Below are 11692 nucleotides of genomic sequence, written 5' to 3'. Positions count from 1 at the left end.
ATGTGAATGACGTCACATTTGTGCGCCTTCCGGGTGGGCCGCTGTCCAGAGACGGTGAGGGTGGAGGTTATATAAGGTTAGTGTTTGTTTGTGTTGGTTATCATGATGACGAGACAATAAAGTCTTGATACATTGATCTAACTTCAAACCAGCTGTGTGTTAGTATTGTATATCTGAGTGCCGCCTTCATATATATATATATGTATTGTGACAAAAAATCACGTAGACTGGGTAAAATCCAACAGACTTTTTTTTCTCACCACAGGCAGGTATACAGGACAGTGCAGTGTTCATAGACAAGATGTTACAGGCTGTACTCAGAACCTTCCAAACAGCAATGCAGTTCTTTTAGTGGACTCATAGGTCCAGGATCCCTAACACTAGTCACCCCCTGGCCTATAACCTGGGCGACTAATTCACCATCAGGATCAGTTTCCCAGTGTCTCTGCAGCTCTTTTACCAGCCTCACACAGGTGTCTGTAATCAGCTGCCCTCCAGACTCAGACTTACACAAACACACACAAACCCTGGCCTGAACCTGACAACCTGTAATATTACAACTATGACAGATCTATCCTGTCCTTGCCACAATATATATGTGCGTATATATATATATATATATATGTGTGTGTATATATATATATATATATATATATATATATATACAGTCAAGTCCATAAATATTGGGACATTGACAGAATTTTCATATTTTGGCCTCTATTCACCACCACAATGGTTTTGAAATGAAACAAACAAGTTGTGATTTAACTGCAGACTTTCAGATTTAATTTGAGGGTAATTACATCCAAATCAGGTGAACAGTGTAGGAATTACAACGGTTTCTATATGTGCCTCCCACTTTTTAAGGGGCCAAAAGTAATGGGACAAACTAAACAATCCTAAATCTAACTTTCACTTTTTAATACTTTGTTGCAAATCCTTTGCAGGCAATTACAGCCTGAAGTCTGGAACACATAGACATCACCAGACGCTGGGTTTCATCCCTGGTGATGCTCTGCCAGGCCTCTACTGCAAATGTCTTCAGTTCCTGCTTGTTCTTGAGGCATTTTCCATTCAGTTTTGTCTTCATCAAGTGAAATGCATGCTCAATCGGATTCAGGTCAGGGGATTGACTTGGCCATTGCATAACATTCCACTTTTTAGCCTTAAAAAACTCTTTGATTGCTTTTGCAGTATGCTTCGGGTCATTGTCCATTTGCACTGTGAAGCGCTGTCCAATGAGTTCTGAAGCATTTGACTGAATATGAGCATATAATATTGCCCGAAACACTTCAGAATTCATTCTGCTGCTTTTGTCAGCAGTCACATCATCAATAAATACAAGGTAACCAGTTCCATTGGCAGCCAAACATGCCCACGCCATGACACTACCACCACCATGCTTCACTGATGAGGTGGTATGTTTTGGATCATGAGCAGTTCCTTTCCTTCTCTTCTCTTCCCATCACTCTGGTACAAGTTGATCTTTGTCTCATCTGTCCATAGGATGTTGTTCCAGAACTGTAATGGCTTTTTTAGATGTTGTTTGGCAAACTCTAATCTGGTCTTCCTGTTTTTGTGGCTCACCAAATCTTGTGGTGAACCCTCTATATTTACTCTTGTGAAGTCTTCTCTTGATTGTTGACTTTGACACATAAACATCTACCTCCTGGAGAGTGTTCTTGATTTGGCCAACTGTTGTGAAGGGGTTTTTCGTCACCAGGGAAATAATTATTTTGTCATCCACCACAGTTGTTTTCCGTGGTCTTCCGGGTCTTTTGGTGTTGCTGAGCTCTCCAGTGCGTTCTTTCTTTTTAATAATGTTCCAAACAGTTGATTTAGCCACACCTAATGTTTTTGCTATCTCTCTGATGGGTTTGTTTTGATTTTTCAGCCTAATGATGGCTTGCTTCACTGATAGTGACAGCTCTTTGGATCTCATATTGAGAGTTGACAGCAATTGATTCCAAATGCAAATGTCACACCTAGAATCAACTTCAGACCTTTTACCTGCTTAATTGATAATGAAATAATGAGGGAATAGCTCACACCTGTCCATGAAATAGCTTTTGAGTTGATAGTCCCATTACTTTTGGCCCCTTAAAAAGTGGGAGGCACATATTGAAACTGTTGTAATTCCTACACTGTTCACCCGATTTTGATGTAATTACCCTCAAATTAAATCTGAAAGTCTGCAGTTAAAGCACATCTTGTTTGTTTCATTTCAAAACCATTGTGGTGGTGAATAGAGGCCAAAATCTGAAAATTCTGTCAATGTCCCAATATTTATGGACCTGACTGTCAAGCATGATTAAGAGTGGGACATCCCAAATCAACGAAATCCTCCCCAAGTGTCTAGGTTGCTATAAGTGTGGACATTGCAATGTCTGTAAATATATCCATCCACGAAGGAAAATATTTCACAACTTTGATGGTTCAAAGGAATTTAAAATTAAGAACTATATGAACTGCAATACCATCGCCAACATTTACCTTTTGGAGTGTAAATGTGGTTTAAAATACGTGGGGAAAACTAAGAGACCGTTAAAATTGAGAATTCAAGAACATGTTCGCAATATCAGGAACAAGGTCGAGGGACATGTGGTGTGCAAACATTTTTCTGTCTATCATGATTCCAATCCGGAGGACTTTTAAAGCAATAGAGCATGTTAAATTAGGAGAGAGAGGGGGTGATCTAGGGAACAAATTAACAAGAAGAGAAATGTTCTGGATCTTCGAGTTAAATACCATGGCTCCACAAGGATTTAATGAGAGTTACGAGATTGCCCCATTCTTGACAAGGCGGTAGTTGTGTATGTTAATAAGAACCTACAACCAAACCATTGTGTATATGCCCAATCTCGTCCGATCTTGGAAGCTAAGCATGTATGGGCTTGGCCAGTACTGGGATGGGAGACCTCCTGGGAATACCAGGTGTTGTAGTGTTCATACATACTTACAACAGGGCGCAAGATAGCCACTGGGTCTCTGAATGGTTTTAACTCTCTACCTTTGTTCCGTGGTACTCATGGATTTTATCCACCCCCTCCTCCGTCTTTAAATAATGAATTTATTCATAAATAATCTAGTTTTAAAGGTATTTTCAAAGTTTTCATTAAGACCCTTGCTTGCCTATTACTATTTTTTATTTTTTTTATTTTTTAATCAGCCAGTGTTTTCTTATGTTCTTCTTTTTTATTTATTAATTCATTAATATTTATCATTCTTATCATTATCATTATCATTATCTTATCATTCTTAACTAGTCAGTGATTTATACCATGTCGTCTATCTTATTATATTTTATATCAAAAAAATGTTCTCCTTTTTTTATTACTCCATCTTTCTTTTTGCCATCTAGAACTCGATGCTGTATTCTTAAAACCTGCTGCTATATTTGAGGCTTATTGTTTTACAATGCCACTATCACTTTATGCCTATCCAATTGGTGTATCTATTAACATTAACAGTTTGGGCTAAGTTACCCTTTCTCAAAATGGCGCTTTTAAGTGTCCAAAAATTACTGAGTTTTTTTCGCTTCCGCAGACCCACGGCAGTGCCTATTTCTGGAAGCGCGTGACCTGAGTGAGATTTAGATGACGTCGTCCATGGGCGGGCGCTTGCGGAGACGACGAGCATTGGAATCTGTGCGGAGGTCACGTGGACTGGACGGGAGTTGACCACCCGCGATACCATTCCCGGATACTGATGGACGGATGCCGCGTGGAGCCAGAAGTGAGGGCGGAAGTCACAGCAGACGCCGATCCCATTGCCTAAGACCCGGAAGAGGGCGGATGTTGACACTGAGGGCGGAAACCTGGAGTCTTTTGGGCGTAATTACCGCTCAGTTTCACGCTAAGTTCTACTTAATATTAGAAAGATCTGCATATTACTGGAATCCCATTTACGTTATAAATAATGTAACTCATTTATAGGAGTGGTTTGGAAGTTTCCTTTGCTGAATCACTCCGTCAGACCGGATATGAGGTCACTAATTGTAATGAGGCTGACTAATTAGTTCTGTTTAAGCTTGGTATAAATATGGACTCATGCCTGCTATCTAACATCCCTTGAAAAAGTCCCATTGGATGAAACGCGTTGGAGAAGCTGTACTCTTGCCTTTGAGTTATTAAGATAAGCACCTTTGAACTCATTGCTGTTTTTAGAACCTTATTCTCAGTTCATTTGTTTTTTATTTATATTATTGGGCTTGTGCAATACTTACCATTTTCCATTTGCACTTTATTCCAACACTTTGGTGTTGAGATTTATGTATCTGCTTTTTAACTCAGTCATCATTTAATATTATTAATATCTTTGCTCCTTCATTTTTTAGATATTAATTTGACATTTAAAGTCATATGTAATGTGTGCGTTTTTATTTCATGTGTTCATGTTAGTGTGTCCTTTTGAACCTTTGATTAAATAATTTTTTATATATATATTTATTGCACTGTGCACTTTCTAAGTGACGCCTGTCGCTGTATCATTCACTTTTTCCACATTTTCCTTTGGGATTTGCCCCAATCCCTCTTATTGGTATTCAGCTGACACCTTTAGGTAGTGCGTCTCGTTATTTATATACCTTGCACTTTATTCGTTTACTACAGTTTAAATTATTTTTAATACAATATTTACTGTTGTTGGCTGGCGCCATAGCCATCACATTTGTTCTATATATATATATATATATAAAATCAGTATGTAATACCACTGGCTGCATGGCCGGCGGTTCTAATCCCGACAGCGGAAGCCTGGCAGCGGTGAAGATCCCAATCGCTAATTTAGGTAAGAACCCCTAACCCTACCCTAACCATCCTTTAGGGGTGCCTAACCCTAACCTCCCCCCTAGTGCCTAACTCTAACCCCCCTCTAAGTGCCTAAACCTAACCCCCCCCCCTTCCCCACAGCCTAAAAACCCTCCCGGTGGGTGCATAACCCTAACCCTCCCCCCCTTCGTTCGATATGCGGGGCGTCGGGCTCCCGGTGTAGGTCTAATGACAGGCATCAAGATTTCAACGCCTGTCATTAGTACCTTGCCGGGATTTGACAGTCGGGAAGCCAGCGGTCGGCATTTCGACCGTCGGCTTCCTGACTGCATCCCATATATATATATAGGGTCCATAAGGTTGGCACTCCCTCCACTGAGCAGAAAGACCGGGGTCCCAGCAAACAAGATCAAGAATATACGTCCATTGGCAGCAGCACTCATCGGATTTCCAGGGAAGAATTAAGACACACACAGTATAGTTCAACGTTTCGGGTTTATTCCAACCCTTCGTCAGGAATAATAGACAATACATCAATCTTACCTTAAATACCCCAAAAGACTGAGAGATGCCGGTATCACCGCCAGCTCTGTCGGTCAGCGCCCGCAGGACTTCTGGTGTGCACCTGGAATGATCGCCCCCAGCACTCAATGCCCGCAGGACTTCCAGTGTGCACCCGGAATAGCCGTCCCCGGCGCCCCCTCCTTTGCCATGGCTACCCCTTGGCGTCTCCTTATACCAATAATCCCATGCATAAACATACTAACTGCTAGTCTTTACCAAATAGAAAAAACAAAATAAACATATACAAAAAGACTATTTAAATTAGGGGTGTGCACCGGCCACTTTTCGTGTTTTGGTTTTGGATCTGGATCTTTCTTCGTGTTTTGGATCTGGATTGGTTTTGCCAAAACCACCCTTCCGTGTTTTGGGTGCTGGGTTTTGTGTTTTGGATCTGTATTTTTTTTAAAAAAAGCATAAAAACAGCTGTAGGTTTTTCTGCCCCTATGCTATTATTAACCTCAATAACCTTAATTTCCACTCATTTCCAGTCTATTCTGAACACCTCACACCTCACAATAGTGTTTTTATGTCCAAAAGGTTGCACCGAGGTAGCTGGATGACTATGCTAAGCGACACGAGTGGGCGGCACAAACACGTGACCCATCTAGGCGTGATACTGCAGTGACAGACAGGATGGCAGTTTGAAAAACTAGGCCCCAAACTGTACATAGTGCAAAGAAAAAAAAGAGGTGCAAGATGGAATTGTCCTTGGGCCCTCCCACCCACCCTTATGTTGTATAAACATGCACACTTTAACAAACCAATCATTTCAGCGCCAGAGTCTGCCACACAACTGTGGCTGAAATGATTGGTTCGTTTGGGCCCCCACAAAACAAGCTGGCAATTAATGTGTCCCTGCACAAACTGGCTCTACGGAGGCAAGATGTCATCCTCATCCTCCTCATCCACCGATTAATCACCCTCTTCAGTGTGTACATCCTCATCCTCACAAAGTATTAACTCGTCCCCACTTGAATCCACCACCACAGGTCTCTCTGTACGTTCTGGAGGCTGGTCTCCCTGGAAGAGCTGATAATTCATTTTGATGAACATCATCTTCTCCACATTCTGTGGAAGCAACCTCCTACGCCTTTCGCTGACAAGGTTCCCGGCTGCACTAAACACTCTTTCGGAGTACACACTGGAGGGGGGACAACTCAGGTAAAATAGAGCCAGTTTGTACAGGGGCCTCCAAATTGCCTCTTTCCTGCCAGTACAGGTATGGACTGTCTGACATGCCTACTTGGATGCTGTCACCGATGTAATCCTCCACCATTCTGTCAATGGTGACAGTATCATATGCAGTGACAGTAGACATGTCAGAAATTGTTGCCAGGTCCTTCAGTCCGGACCAGATGTCCAAACTTGGTCCTGCCTGCCCTGCATCACCGCCAGCGGGTTGCTTAGGATACCTAAGTTTTTTCCTGGCAGCCCCAGTTGCGGGAGAAAATGAAGAAGGAGCTGTTGACGTGTCACGTTCCGCTTCAGCTGGCAGTGTGTTCACCAGCAGGTCTTTGCACCTCTGCAGGCTTGTGTCGGCCGGAAAGAGAGACACCACATAGGCTTTAAACCTAGGATCGAGCACGGTGGCCAAAATGTAGTGGTCTGATTTCAACAGATTGACCACCCTGGAATCCTGGCAAAGCGAATGAAGGGCTTCATCCACAAGTCCCACATGCCGAGCGGAATCGCTATGTCTTAGCTCCTCCTTCACTTTCTCCAGCTGCTTCTGCAAAAGCCTGATGAGGGGAATGACCTGACTCAAGCTGGCAGTGTCTGAACTGACTTCACGTGTGGCAAGTTCGAAGGGCTGGAGAACCTTGCACAACACGGAAATCATTCTCTACTGCGCTTGAGTCAGGTGCATACCCCCTCCTTTGCCTATGTCATAGGTGGATGTATAGGCTTGAATGGCCTTTTGCTGCTCCTCCATCCTCTGAAGCATATAGAGGGTTGAGTTCCGCCGCGTCACAACCTCTTGCTTCAGGTGATGGCGGGGCAGGTTCAAGAGTGTTTGCTGGCGCTCCAGTCTTCGGCACGCAGTCACTGAATGGCGAAAGTGGCCTGAAATTTTTCGGGCCACCCAAAGCGTCTCCTGCACGCCCCTGTCACTTTTCAGAAAATTCTGCACCACCAAGTTTATTGTGTGAGCAAAACATGGGATGTGCTGGAATTTGCCCAGATGTAATGCCCGCACAATATTGGTGGCGTTGTCAGATATCACAAATCCCCAGGAGAGTCTAAGTGGGGTAAGCCACTGGGCGATGATTTCCCTCAGTTTCTCTAAGAGGTTGTCGGCGGTGTGTCTCTTACTGAAACTGGTGATACACAGCGTAGCCTGCCTTGGAACGAGCTGGCGTTTCTGAGATGCCGCGACTTGTGACGCTGCTGCTGTTGCTGCGTAAGGTGATACATCTACCCAGTGGGCTGTCACAGTCATATAGTCCTTAGTCTGCCCTGTTCCACTTGTCCACATGTCCGTGGTTAAGTGGACATTGGGTACAACGGCATTTTTCAGGACACTGAGGACACTTTTTCTGACGTTTCTGTACAGTCTCGGTATCGCCTGCCTAGTGAAGTGGAATCTAGACGGGATTTGGAACCGGGGACACACTACCTCCAGCAATTGTCTAAATCCCACTGCACTAATGGCGGATACCGGACGCACGTCTAACACCAACATAGCAGTCAAGGCCTCAGTTATACGTTTTGCTTCAGGATGACTGCTGTCGTACTTCATCCTCCTCGCTAAGGACTGTTGGAGGGTCAATTGTTTAGTAAAAGTAGTGGTGTTCCTACTTCCTCTCTGGGATGATGAACGACTCCCAGCAGCAGCAACAGCAGCAGCGGCAGCAGGAGGCGTAGCAATGCAGGATCCTCCGGAGGAATCCGGGATAGGAGAGTCAGTCATGCCAGTGACATGGCCTGCAGGACTACTTCCGATCCTGACTAAGGAGGAAATTGACGAGGAGGGAGTTGATGGTGTGGTTTGCAGGCGCTTGGATACAACAGGACAACGGGATTTAGGTGTCCCTGGACTGCTTACGGTCTTAGCCAAAGTTTCTGAACTTGACAGTAACTTATTATGAACGCGCTGCAGGTGCCGTATAAGGGAGGATGTTCCTAGGTGGTTAACGTCCCTACCCCTACTTATTCCACCTTTACATAAGGTACATATGGCAAGACAGTTGTTGTCCGGATTTGGATAGAAATATTGCCAGACCAAAGAGGTGGAATGTTTGGTCTTCTGCCCAGGCATGACCGTGATGGGCTTTTTCATCCCACGGACAACAACTGTCTCCCCCGGAGCCTGATTTAAACAAACCACATCACCATCAGAATCCTCCTCGCCAACTTCCTCCTCAGCGCCAGCTACACCAGTATCCTCATCCTGTTGTACTTCAACAGTGACATCTTCAATTTGCATATCAGCAAGTGGACTGTGGGTGCTCCTTTCAGCACTTGCAGGGGGCGTGCAAATGGTGGAAAGAGCCACCTCTTCCTGTCCAGTGCTGGGAAGGTCAGGCATCGCAACCACCACCACACTTGGACTCTCCTTGAGGATTTGTGATATCTTCTTAGAAAGCACAGTTCTTCGCTGTGCTTTTGCCAGCTTAACTCTTTTGATTTTTTTAGTGGGAGGAGGGCTTCCATCGTCATGTGAAGCTGAACCACTAGTCATGAACATACTAGGGATCGACCTTAGCCGTTCCTTGCCACTCCGTGTCGTAAATGGCATATTGGCAAGTTTACGTTTCTCTTCAGCTGATTTAAATGTTTTTTTCAAGGTCATTTTCCTGAACTTTGTCATTTGGGATTGTATGTGCCCTCTATTATGACATTGGGCATCGGCCTTGGCAGATGACGTTGATGGCATGTTATCGTCTATGTCATGACTAGTGGCAGCAGCTTCAGCACTAGGAGGAAGTGGTTCTTGATCTTTCTCTATTTTATTTTTATCGGAGAAAGTTTGGTCCTCCATTTATGTTATATCGATTTGATATATACGTGCGGCTAAACACAGAAAATATTTTTTTATTTTTGCTGGAGAGTAGTGCACTTTGTGGGTTACACCAGCCTTTAAGAAATGAGCCAGCCGGCTCTTTACTTATGGGACACAGGCGCACGCTTGGCGCTGCTCCTTTTTGATGCACGTGCGGCTACTGCGCACACAATTCACAAACACAGAAAATATATATTTTTTTGGTTTGGACTGGAGTGTACTTTGGGGGTTACAGCACCCTTTAACGGTCAAGCCAGCCGGACCTTTACTTATGACACAGGCGCACGCTTGGCACTACTTTGTTGATGCACGTGCGGCTACTGCGCACACAATTCACAAACACAGAAAATATATATTTTTTTGGTTTGGACTGGAGTGTACTTTGGGGGTTACAGCACCCTTTAATGGTCAAGCCAGCCGGCCCTTTACTTATGACACAGGCGCACGCTTGGCACTACTTTGTTGATGCACGTGCGGCTACTGCGCACACAATTCACAAACACGGAAAATAATTTTTTTTTTGGTTTGGACTGGAGTATACTTTGGGGGTTACAGCACCCTTTAACGGTCAAGCCAGCCGGCCCTTTACTTATGACACAGGCGCACGCTTGGCACTACTTTGTTGATGCACGTGCGGCTACTGCGCACACAATTCACAAACACAGAAAATATTTTTTTTTTGGTTTGGACTGGAGTGTACTTTGGGGGTTACAGCACCCTTTAACGGTCAAGCCAGCCGGCCCTTTACTTATGACACAGGCGCACGCTTAGCACTACTTTGTTGATGCACGTGCGGCTACTGCGCACACAATTCACAAACACAGAAAATATATATTTTTTTGGTTTGGACTGGAGTGTACTTTGGGGGTTACAGCACCCTTTAACGGTCAAGCCAGCCGGACCTTTACTTATGACACAGGCGCACGCTTGGCACTACTTTGTTGATGCACGTGCGGCTACTGCGCACACAATTCACAAACACAGAAAATATATATTTTTTTGGTTTGGACTGGAGTGTACTTTGGGGGTTACAGCACCCTTTAACGGTCAAGCCAGCCGGCCCTTTACTTATGACACAGGCGCACGCTTGGCACTACTTTGTTGATGCACGTGCGGCTACTGCGCACACAATTCACAAACACAGAAAATGATGGACAGAGCACCCCCTGGACAACACTACAGCACCCCTTTAGGACTGGGACACTGCACAGGACTTTGGAGTGGACACAGCCACTATGGAGAACTGACTGCACAACACAGTCCAGCCAGCCCCTATGGACTTTGAAGTAGTGGACACAGCCCCTATTAACAACAGCAGCACAGCACAACACAGCCAGCCCCTATGGACTTTGAAGTAGTGGACAACAGCAGCACTACACTACACTACACAGCCCAGCCAGCCCTAACTCCCACCCTCCCTCTTCACTGTCCACAGCCGAGTGAGAAAATGGCGCCGACGCGGGTACCTTATATAGGATCCAAAACCCGCGAGACTCGGAAGGCGGGATGATGACGTTTTGCCTCGATTTCAGATCCGAGTCAGGCGGGAAAAGTCGAGCCTGACTCGGATCGGACTCGAATCGGGGGGGCTCGGGGGGGTTTGGATTTCAGAAATCCGAACCCGCTCACCCCTAATTTAAATGCTATTACATAATGCAATGCAGTAACACCTTCTATTATTATTTAGTTATGTCCATACAGCAGTACAATAGTGTAGTCCATTTAACCCTTAGTATAATGGGCTGACTAATGTTATAAAGACTGGGAACAATCTATTTGTACATATGTAATGCCTAAATTGCAGAGTTCACACAAAAAACAATGTCCCCAGACAATAAACCACAGATACAAGCAAGAACCATAAAGAGAGATTAATATAAATACAATGCTTACTTCATACAGAGATCTATAATACCTACAACCTGGATCCAAGAGTCAGAAAAGCTTCACAAGAACACATTAAATGTCAAATAATAATTTAAGCCTCTAGGCTTAACAGTATCCAACATAAAAATCCATTTGGACTCCATTTGTAAAAGTTTTTTATGTCTATCCCCTCCCCGAGGATTATCAGGAATATGATCTATAATAGTATGTCTAAAGCTTGATAAGCTGTGTTTATATTCAACAAAGTGTCTTGCTATAGGCTGCTCTGAAGGTTTACCACTCAGGGCTGCCCTGATGGCCGACCTGTGCAAGGCCATGCGTTCTCTGAAGATGCGCATGGTCTTGCCTATGTAACAAAGGCCACATTGACATTTAACCATATAAATTACATAGCTACTCGTGCATGTCAATGCAAAGCTGATGTTGTAGCATCTTCCAGTGTGTGGATGATGGAAGTATTTCCCCGCTG

At 44.3% G+C, this 11692-nt stretch overlaps 1 pseudogene; it reads left to right on the top strand.

Moving 5' to 3' along the window:
• The first annotated feature begins 2827 nt into the window (after positions 1–2827).
• LOC148502669 (5S ribosomal RNA) lies at positions 2828–2946 on the top strand (annotated as a pseudogene).
• The last annotated feature ends 8746 nt before the right edge of the window (positions 2947–11692 follow it).

Source organism: Taudactylus pleione, unplaced genomic scaffold (genome assembly GCF_031769625.1).
Source record: "Taudactylus pleione unplaced genomic scaffold, aTauple2 ptg000487l, whole genome shotgun sequence".
Classification (NCBI taxonomy): Eukaryota; Metazoa; Chordata; class Amphibia; order Anura; family Myobatrachidae; genus Taudactylus; species Taudactylus pleione.
Note: the sequence above shows the minus strand (reverse complement) of the source record. Positions and strands in the feature narration are given on the sequence as shown.